Consider the following 10,567-nt stretch of genomic DNA (forward strand, 5'->3'; position numbering starts at 1 on the left):
GAGTTGCACTCTGAAGACCAGGCTGGAGTGCAGTGGCACCATCATGGCTCACTGTGGCCTCCATCTGCTGGGCTGAGACCATGGGCATGTGCCAGCACGCCTGGCTGTTTTTGTCTTTTTTTGTACAGACGGAGTTTCCCAGGCTGGTCTCCCTCTTGCAGGCTCCAGGGATCCTCCAGCCTCGACCTCCCGGAGTGCTGGAATTCCCAAGCTTGAGCCACCACATCTGGGCCTACATTTTTTTGATATTTCAAGTTTATTCGAATATCAGATCGGCCTTTTCCTTTTTTATCTCCCCCACATCATGAGACTCCCACATAGAGGTCATATTACCCATTTCCTGTACACAATTGAAATAAATGCTATCCTCTGTGACGCTCACTGATGTCATTGCTGAATCACTAGAAATTAATAGGGTAACAGTCAGTAGCTTGAAAGGGCTCGAGATATGGAAAACACTATATAAATATTATGATTATCTTGCTTAATGTAAAGTTCAAGTTCTGTGCTAAGATTTACATTAATTCCTTTGCTTTCCTGCTGGGAGATATGAACCGTGTGCATTTTATTTATATTGAGCTTTCATGATCAATATCGCTTTTATAACATCAGTTTGCCATTCGGTGTTTTAAACAACAAATATGGCCCTGGTGCTGGGTCGTGTAGGGTAGAGGCATGGGTCGGGTTTTTTTTTCCTCCAGTTGTATTCATAATACAAAGCAAAGTATTTTGTTTTTCTATATCCTCTTTTATGACACATCTCCACAGTTATACAGTTGGTGTTGAATGAAGATTTGTTTTCATGAAATGTAATTAGATTTTCTTTTGTCATAACCACTGTCAGATTGTATATTATTTTTTCCTGAGTAAGTGTGGTTTGCAAGATTTTGAAAGCTTGTTCCAGCCAGGCACGGTGGCTCATGCCTGTAATCCCAGCACTTTGGGAGGCCAAGGTGGACGGATCACTTAAGGTCAGGAGTTCCAGTCCAGCCTGGGCAACATGGTGAAACCATGTCTCTACTAAAAATACAAAAATTAGCTGGGCGTGGTGGCAGGCACCAGCCTGTAGTCCCAGCTACTCGGGAGGCTGAGGCAGGAGAACTGCTTGAACCCGGGAAGGTGGGTGAGAAGTGAGCTGAAGTTGAGCCATTGCAGTCCAGCTTGGGCAACAAGAGCAAAACTCTGTCTTAAAAAGAGTGCCTATAATCCCAGCACGTTGGGAGACCGAGGTGGGAAGATTACATCAGGAGTTTGAGACCAGTCTGGCCAATATGGTGAAACCCTGTCTCCACTAAAAATACAAAAATTAGCCCGGCATGGTAGTGGGCACCTGTGATCTCAGATACTTGGGAGGCTGAGGCAGGAGAATTGCTTGAACCCAGAAGGCGGAGGTTGCAGTGAGCCAAGATCACACCACTGCATTGCAGCCTGGGTGACAACGAGAGACTCTGTCTCAAAAAAAAAGAATGCTAGAAGAAAAAACAGGCTCACCCCAAGAGTGGGTATCTCAGTGTCTGTAGATGATGAATTTGTAAGTGACTTATTTTTCTTAATATTTCTGTATTTTCTTTCTTTCTTGTTTTTGAAACATGGTCTCACAGTTGCCCATCCTGGAGGGCGGCAGTACAATCACAGCTCACTGAAGCCTCGAACTTCTGGGCTCAAGTCATCAGGCATACACCACCAAAACAATTTTTTTTTTGTAGAGACAGAGTCTCTCTATATTGCCCAGGCTGATCTTGAACTCCTGGCCTCAAGCCATCCTCCCTCCTCAGTCTCCCTGAGTGCTGGGATTACAGGCATGAGCCACAGCACCCGGCCTTACTTATATATTTTATATATTTTCTACATGGTACACACCACCTGTATAGTGCAGGGAAATAGCAAATGTTATTTAAAATAAGGATACGCTAGGATGGCACGATCTCGGCTCACGGCAACCTCCGCCTCCCAGGTTCAAGTGATTCTCCTGCCTCAGCCTCTCTAGCAGCTGTGGGAGGCATGCGCCACCACGCCCAGTCAAGTTTTTGGATTTTTAGTAGGGACAGAGTTTCACCATGTTGGCCAGGCTGGTCTTGCACTCCTGGCCTCAGGTGATCCACCCACCTCGGCCTCCCAAAATGCTGAGAGTACAGACATGAGCCACCTCACTGGCCTGTCATCTCTTTAAACAGTAACTTAGGCCGGGTACAGTGACTTACATCTGTAATCCCAACACTTTGGGAGGCCAAGGTGGGCAGATCACCTCAGGTTGGGAGCTCAAGACCAACCTGACCAACATGGAGAAACCCCATCTCTACTAAAATACAAAATTAGCCAGGCGTGGTGGTGCATGCCTGTAATTCCAGCTACTCGGGAGGCTGGAGAATCGCTTGAACTCAGGAGGCGGAGGTTGCGGTAAGCTGAGATCGCGCCATTGCACTCAGCTTGGGCAAGAAGAATGAAACTGTCTCAAAAAAAAAAAAAAAACATAACCAAAAAACAAACAAACAGTAACTTAACTCTAACCTAGAAGGGGTCCTGTGATCTAGTGATGACAATAGGAAATTGAAAACAGAGAGGGAAAATTATGTCCTAATTTTGCCACTGAGTCACTGTTTCACTTTGCCTCAGGTTTCTGGCCTGTAAAATGGGAATAATTAATGCTTTCTTGTAAAATGCTCTGGAGCTTTCCAAGGAAAGGGCTTATGAAGGTGCAAAGGGTTGTCCTATTAGTGCTAATTGAAGTGAATATAAAATACAAAGGCGTTTGGGAGAAATTGAAGTCATTATGGTGGAGTTGAGGAGGGCAGCGGACACAAAGCCCGCTGCTGAACTGGCCTTGTGACATCTCTGTCTTCTTTTTCTTTTAATTGTTTTTACTTTTTTTGAGACAGAGTCTCACTCTGTTACCCAGCTGGAGTGCAGTAGTATGACCATAGCTCACTGCAGGCTCCACCTCCCAGGCCCAAGTGGCCCTCCCATCTCAGCCTTCCAAGTAGCTGGGACCACAGGCATACACTATCATGCCTGACTAATTGTTAATATTTTTTTTTTTTTGAGACAGTGTCTTGGTCTGTCACCCAGGCTGGAGTGCAGTGGTACAATCTCAGCTCACCGCAACCTCCGCCTCCCGGGTTCAAGTGATTCTTCTGCCTCAGCCTCCCAAGTAGCTGGGACTACAGGCGCACACCACCACGACTGGCTAATTTTTTGCATTTTTAGTAGAGATGGGGTTTCACCGTCTTAGCCAGGATGGTCTCAATCTCCTGACCTCGTGATCTGCCCACCTCACGATCGCAGGCGTGAGCCACCGTGCCTAGCCGATTGTTAAATTCTTCGTAGAGACAGAGTGTCACCATCTTACCCAGGCTGGTCTCCAACTCCTGGGCTCAAGCGATTTTCCTGCCTCAGCCACCCAAGTAGCTGAGATTACGGGTGCCCACCACCATACCGGGCTAATTTTTGTATTTTTAGTAGAGACAGCGTTTCACCATATTGGCCGGGTTGCCTCAGCCTCCCGAAGTGCTGGGATTACGGGTATTAGCCACTGCTCCTGGCCTGTATTCTTTAAAAAGCTTTTCTCTGGGAGGGGGTCAGATAAGGTTGTCATCAATAACAGTGGAAAAACCACTGTCCAATCACCAAACACTATGTGTTGAGCAAAGTGCTGAAACCAACCACACAGCAGTGGTGGACCAAGTCCCCGCCTTCAGAAACTAACGGTTGAGTGGGGAGTGGGAACAGGACGTAGCAAGTGAAAACAATACTGGGCTGGGCACAGTGGCTCATGCCTGTAAACCCAGCTAAGGCTGGTCTAGTATTCAGCTTCTAGGCCTGTTTATTTCAGGATCTTTTATTTCAGAAACCAGGGCTGGGACCCCTCACTCCATAGAGAGAAGTCAAGTGTCCTGTTTTCTCAAATGTCGTGATAAATAAAGTCAACAAGTATTCCTGGAGCCTGTATCAGTCTGGTGGCTGCGGGGGGTGGGGTGGGTGTGTGTGTGTGCGTGTGTGTGTGTGTGTGTGTGTGTGTGTGTTTGCCGGAGCAGGCAAGAAGGCAAGGTGGTGGGGTGTATATAAAGTCACTTGAAATGCAATTGTTCCTCCCCAGGAGAGAGCTTAAAATCGAACTGGGAAGACCTAGAAATTGTGTGATTGGTTTAATCCTATTAAACCAATTATTTGATGGACACAAGAAAAATCGTATTTGGTACTATTTGGTTGTATCTGTGAGTCAAGATTTAGCTAGAAGATAATGTTCTTAAGACTTCAGGGTTCCGCGTTCTGACTCAGCCATCCCCCTCTCTTAGACTTCTTTCCCTTTGGGGAACTTCTGAGTTCACGCCTCCCCAGAATAAAATGTTTATGAGAAATCTTGGCAAGGGATTGGGAGTAGAGCCACGAAGGACATCACTGTTACCTACTGACCTCGGAGGTTGGAAAGGCCAGATGGGAAGTCACCAGTCTGCAAGAGTCATCTTTTGCCTGTAAAACCACCTAATCACAACAGTTATTATCCACTGGGCTCTACACAGCATCTCTCTAATCCTAGCAGCAGCTTTGCAAGGTACAAAGCATGATCTCCCTTTTACACAGGGGGAAACTGAGGCTTGGCAAGATAAAGGAACTTCTCCACAATGCCTTACTCTCCAGTAAGCCAAAGTGTGGACTTTCGGTACCACCCCAGGCTTACATGCAGCGTTTTGCCACACCTGGGCCCCGAACCTACCTGAGCTGTCAGCCTCAATTTCCCCCCTTGAGGAAGCCCTGGGTATTACCTGCCCAGGAAGGATTCCTTCATCTTACCTTGCAGCAACCTGCTTGCCAGCAATCCTTCGCCGTAGAGGTTTTGTCTCCAGACATCTCTCTGCGGCAGTGGAGGCTCCAGACACCCCAGTCCAGGGCATCTATAATCAAGATTGATAACTTGACCTTGGTCTTGGATGAGACATCGATTGCAAATGAGAGACGTCGGGAAGAGTCAAAACTCCCCCTTAAGTACAGGAAGACGGGTGGTTGGCCGTCTAAGCAGCTAGAAAAGGGTGTGTTTTCCAAGTCATCATTGGGAATCTACTTGCTAATTGCCGTGGGCTCTATCTCACTTTAGGGGAGTCTGGTTTAATGGACTGTCTGGGGAAGTATCTGATTAACAATCCCATTCTGGCTTCAGCTGTGGCTGGGAGGGTGGAGTCGTGGATGTGCTATTACTCCCAGGCGTGCAGTTTAGTGAAACAATTGTAAGTAATTCCAAGTCGGTATCTTAGACTCTCTCATTCCTAAACTTAATACTGACTTGTGAGTGGGAGGTGGGATTAGTTTACACAAGCTCCGTTTATCCGATAGCGTTTTATTACCAACCAAGTCAGACCAGGTGGTGGGGTTTGGCTTTGTTTTCTTTTGAAACCGTTCACCTGGTTGCTTCTTATTCCCCTACCTGCAATTGCTGTTTTCCTTTAAAAAACGGGCTCCCTTAGGAAGAGGGGGAATAAAAAAGCAGGAAAGAAATGACCCTCTGGTCCCCCCACCCCTTGCTATCTTCTGTAGCCTGATCTATTTAAGACCCTGTTCTCTTCAAACAAATCCTGCCCCAGTTTCTCCCAGAGCTGCCTCTTCCCCTCTGACCTGTGTCTTGCGCATTTGACACCAACTCAGGAATCTTGTAGCTTCTTGCCTTTCCACTCCCGGCAGAATTTGTTATTCAGCACTTCAAAGCGGGCAGTTGTTTGCACCTCTTGTTTCAAACAATAGACCAAATTTCCTGTTGCTGCTTCTCTTAAAAATTGCCTCCCTCGTGCTCTCAGAAAGAATTGTAGCGGGGACTCTGCAGAGGAAGAAAAGAGCTCAATCCTCATTCAGCCTTGTGCATCTCAGAGGAGCCAGCGCCGCGGGGGCAGAGAGAAGGCCACAGGTGTGGACATCAGACAGATAGTCCTGTGTGCAAACCCTAGGCGCTGCATGCTGCTTTTTTGCTGGGTGACTTTGGGCTGGTTACTTAACCTCTCTGAGTCACTCACCCTGTCCTCAGCTGTAATAGCTGAACTGTACCTAACCCATCCCTATGGCTGTGTTCAAAATGAGAGCCAATACTGGAGGTTAAGATAATTATCTAACATGCCTTGTAGTATCTCTGATAGGATTAAATGAGTTAATACACATTAGATCTGGGCGCAGTTATCCCTCAGTGATGGTTTTATTTTTCTCACTCCTTATTCCTCATTCCAGAAGGGATCTCTGGCCCCGCTCTCCTTCAGTAACTCTGTTTCATAACTATCAGAACATGGCATTCACCAGTCCAGATCCGCATCCTATAACGGTCTCAGCCCATAGGGGATGTACTGTTTGTTCTTACTTCCTTGTTCCTGGAATATCATTTTTTGCTTAACTCCAGGATGACAAAAATACCTGAGGGATGGAGCCATAGCACTGCAGTTTCAGGACAGGGAAACTATCATGTGTGATGTCGTATCGGTAAGCACGTGACATCATGCATTTTTCACAATCCCTGGAACTGTACAACTGGAAAGGTGAACCCTGATGTAAATTACAAACTTTAGTTAATAGTGATATAATAAAAATGTGTCAATATGGTTCTTTTTTGTTGTTGTTGTTGTTTTGTTTTTTTCAGAGACAAAATCTCGCTCTGTCACCCAGGCTGGAGTGCAGTGGCGAAGCCTTCAACTCCTGGGCTCTAGCGATCCTCCTGCTTCAGCCTCCTAAGTAGCTGGGACTAGGGCTGTGTGCCACCGAATCAAGCTAGTATTAAAAAAAAAAAAATTTTTTTTTGGCCAGGCGAAGTGGCTCACCCCATAATTCTGGCACTTTGGGAGGCTGAGGATGGTGGATCACTTGAGGCCAGGAGTTTGAAGCCAGCCTGACCAACATGCTAAAACCCCATTTTCACTAAAACTACAAGAATTAGCCGGGTTTGGTGGTGGGTGCCTGTAGTCCCAGCTACTCGGGAGGCTGAGGCAGGAGAATCACTTGAACCCAGGAGGTGGAGGTCACAGTGAGCCAAGATTGAGCCACTGCACTCCAACCTGGGTGACAGAGTGAGACTCCATCTCAGAAAATATATATATATATTTTTTATTTTGTAGAGACACGCTGGTCTCAAACTCCTGGTTCAAGTGATCTTCCTGACTTGGTCTTCCAAAGCACTGGGATAACAGGTGTGAACCACTGCACCTCGCCAATATAGCTTAATTTTTGTTTGTTTTTAACTTTTGAGACAGGGTCATTCTCTGTCACCCAGTGAGGTATGTCATCATACCTCACTGCAGCCTCCAACTCCTGGGCTCAAGCAATCCTCCTGCCTCAGCCTTCCAAATAGCTGGAACTATAGGCACACCTCACCACACCCAGCTAATTTCTTCATTTTTTGGGTCGGTGTGGTGGCTCATACCTGTAATCCCAGCACATTGCAAGGCCAAGGCAGGCAGATCACTTGAGGTCAGAAGTCTGAGACCAGCCTGGCCAGCATGGTGAAACTCCATTTCTACTAAAAATAACAAAAATTAGCCTGGCGTGATGGTGCACACCTGTAACTCCAGCATGAGAATCACTTGAACCTGGAAGACGAAAACTGCAGTGAGCCAAGATCGTGTCATTACACTCCAACCTAGGTGATGGAATGATACCCTGTCTCAAAAAAAAAAAAAGTGTATGTCTATATGTAGAGACAGGCATCTCCCCATGTTGCCTAGGCTGGTCTTGAACTCCTGACCTCAAGCGATCTACCCACCTCAGCTTCCCAAAGTACTGGGGTTACCAGTATGAGCCACTGTGCCCGGCCGTGGTCTTGCCTTTCCCAGGCTGTGGACTCAACCTCTGAGCCTCTGGCCTCATCTTCCTGACTTGCTAGAAATAGTGGTCAAGTGAAATCACCAAAGCCTCTAAAGGGTCTGGAGCCCAAACTAAAAGGGTCTGGTTGCACAGAATAAAAACCGCCTTCCTGCCCATGTCAGATCCCACTGAACAACTGAAGTCTTACTGTTTGGTATCCTGAGGCCAAGATTGTAATAACCATTGGGTAAAAAGCAACCATGATAGGTCAGCAGCAACTTCAAAAACATGTTTTAAACACAGACAGAAATTCCCAGCACAGCCTGTCTGGTTGTCTAGACCCCAAACTCTGTGAGATTGAATTTCTGTGGTGTGTCACCGGTTAATCAAGCCATCAATTTAAGATCTACTCCCAACGTGTATCATGGGTGAGACCAACCCTATTGCCATTATCTGCCATTAATGTTGTTCATGACTCATTAGCCGGGTGTGGTGGCACATGCCTGTAATACCAGATACTAGGGAGGCTGAGGCAGGAGAGTCGCTTGAACCTGGGAGGTAGAGGTTGCAGTGAGCTGAGATCGTATTACTGCACTCCAGCCTGAGTGACAGAGCGACGCTCTAGCTGAAAAAAGAAAAAAATAAAATAAAAGGCTGTTTATGATCCAACAAAAGCCAAATCATAAAGCCACGGAATTCATTAGGAATTATAATGGGTAATAATTACAAGTTGTGTTTGCAGTGTGATGAACAGAAAAGCCAGAAATTGTGAAGTTTCAGAAAAGGCCCAGTTGCTTATACTGGTTGTATGACTTCCTTATGCCTCACTTTTCCCATCTGTAAAATGGGGGCAATAAAACTTGCTTCACAGTCTTGTAAGGAATAATTAAGATAACACATGTCAGCTGGGTGTGGTGGCTTGAGGTCAGGAGTTCAAGACCAGCCTGGGCAACATAGCAAGACTCCATCTCTAAAAAAAAAAAAAATCAAAATGTTAGCTGGGGCATGATGACATGTGCATTTGTAGTCCCAGCTATTCACAAGGCTGAGGCAGGAGGATCACTTCAGCCCAGGAGTTCGAGGCTGCAATGAGCTGAGATGGTACTACTGTGTTCCAGCCTGGGTAACAGAGTGAGACTCTGTCAAAAAATTGGTTTTTTAAAGTTGCCTGAGCCTAAGAAGATATAGTAGGTGAAAAAGAAACATAAAACCATGCCTTGGCAACATCTTGTCTATTTTGCTTTGTGTTTAAATAATTTACAGAGCTAAAAATGAGTTAATAGCAGGTCTTTGAGGGACGGAAGAAAATTCATTCTAAATGCGGGCGAGTCTTCATAATGAGAGGCTGCCGGGTGGAGGAAGATTTAGAATTTAGACAAGCATCTTTTACACAGTTATTAATCTGCTTGGATAGAATTTTTAATAATTAAATGGTATTACTGCAATATAAGTGATATTTTATTAAGCTTAAATGAAATGTGCATTTAGGAACCTCATTTGAAACATTGCCTACTTTGTTATTCTATTTTTCATGATTGCATATGTTTGGAAACTATGTTTTGCTTTCTGCATTGTATTATCTGCCTGGTAACCCTTTGCCTTAATTATAGGAATGTTATTTCTTATGTTTTAAGGAAATTGATATGAAAGCTCTAAATGACAAACTCCAAAGCTAGCTTCAAAAGTTTCTGACTAATCGCTAATGAAATATCCATAATAGATGAGGAAGAAAGCATAAATCCCAATGAAACGTAGCTTCAGTTCATGTCTCTTGTTTGTTTGACAGCTTTTGAAATTTTCTTTGTCATTCTGAAAATCAATACAAAATACAGCCAAACACCAGACTTCACCACTCAGCCTAAGACAAAATAAAAGATTGAAAGCTCCCATATCACCAGCTGTCGATTGCTGAATATCATATTGCTTAATGCAATCATTTTTTTCTCTGCCCAAACGTTACTCAGCCTCCACGATCGCTTATTAAGACCCAGATACACACACATTTTGTCTGTGAATTCATGGCACAAAGACATGGGACAGCTGGTGGTTATTGGTTTAGTTGATCAATATAGACAGAATGGTAACGAATGACTACCGTCCCCACGTAGTCATCCACGTCCCTGCAAAGGTCATGAACTCATCCCTTTTCATGGCTGCATAGTATTCCATGGTGGCATAATACCATACTTCTAATGCACCCCTGATTTCGTTCTTTTTCCTGCTAACCTCTAAACACAGGGAGGCTGGCACCCAGCCTATCTTCCTTCCTTCTCACTCTCTTGCCTTCAGGGCCTGGCTGTGTCAATGAGGATGTGTAGAATGAATGAATGAATGAAGGCATTCCTGGCTGACCGCATGGCGTGACAACATCTCTTGCTGGGGCTGGGGCTGGGGCCGAAGTCCTTTGCTGGTCTGATCTGAGAGCATCTAGCTCTGAGGATTAAGTGAGAAGCCTTCAAGGCCATGTGCTCAAAGCGTGGAATAGTCTGACCCGTTTCCTGCAGCCCACAGGAGTGAGTTAAAGATACTACACTCTCTTGCAAATGGCTCATGAGGTGCCCTGGGAACTCCGTGCAGTTTCTGATCTGGGTGAAGATTGGGAAAGACATTTGCAAAGTGAGGAGCAGCAGAAGCTGAGGTCTGGAGAGAACAGGCTTTAATCCTTGTCAGGGAACTGTGGCAGAGAGGCGCAAGCCCAGGAAGTGAGCTGGGTGAACTTCAGCTTCCCCGTTACTTATATTAATAACACTCGGCCTTGAAGCATGCATCTGGAGACAGACATGTGAGGTCATCCACTTTGCAG

This window comes from Cebus imitator, unplaced genomic scaffold (genome assembly GCF_001604975.1).
Source record: "Cebus imitator isolate Cc_AM_T3 unplaced genomic scaffold, Cebus_imitator-1.0 Scaffold82, whole genome shotgun sequence".
In the NCBI taxonomy this organism is placed as follows: Eukaryota; Metazoa; Chordata; class Mammalia; order Primates; family Cebidae; genus Cebus; species Cebus imitator.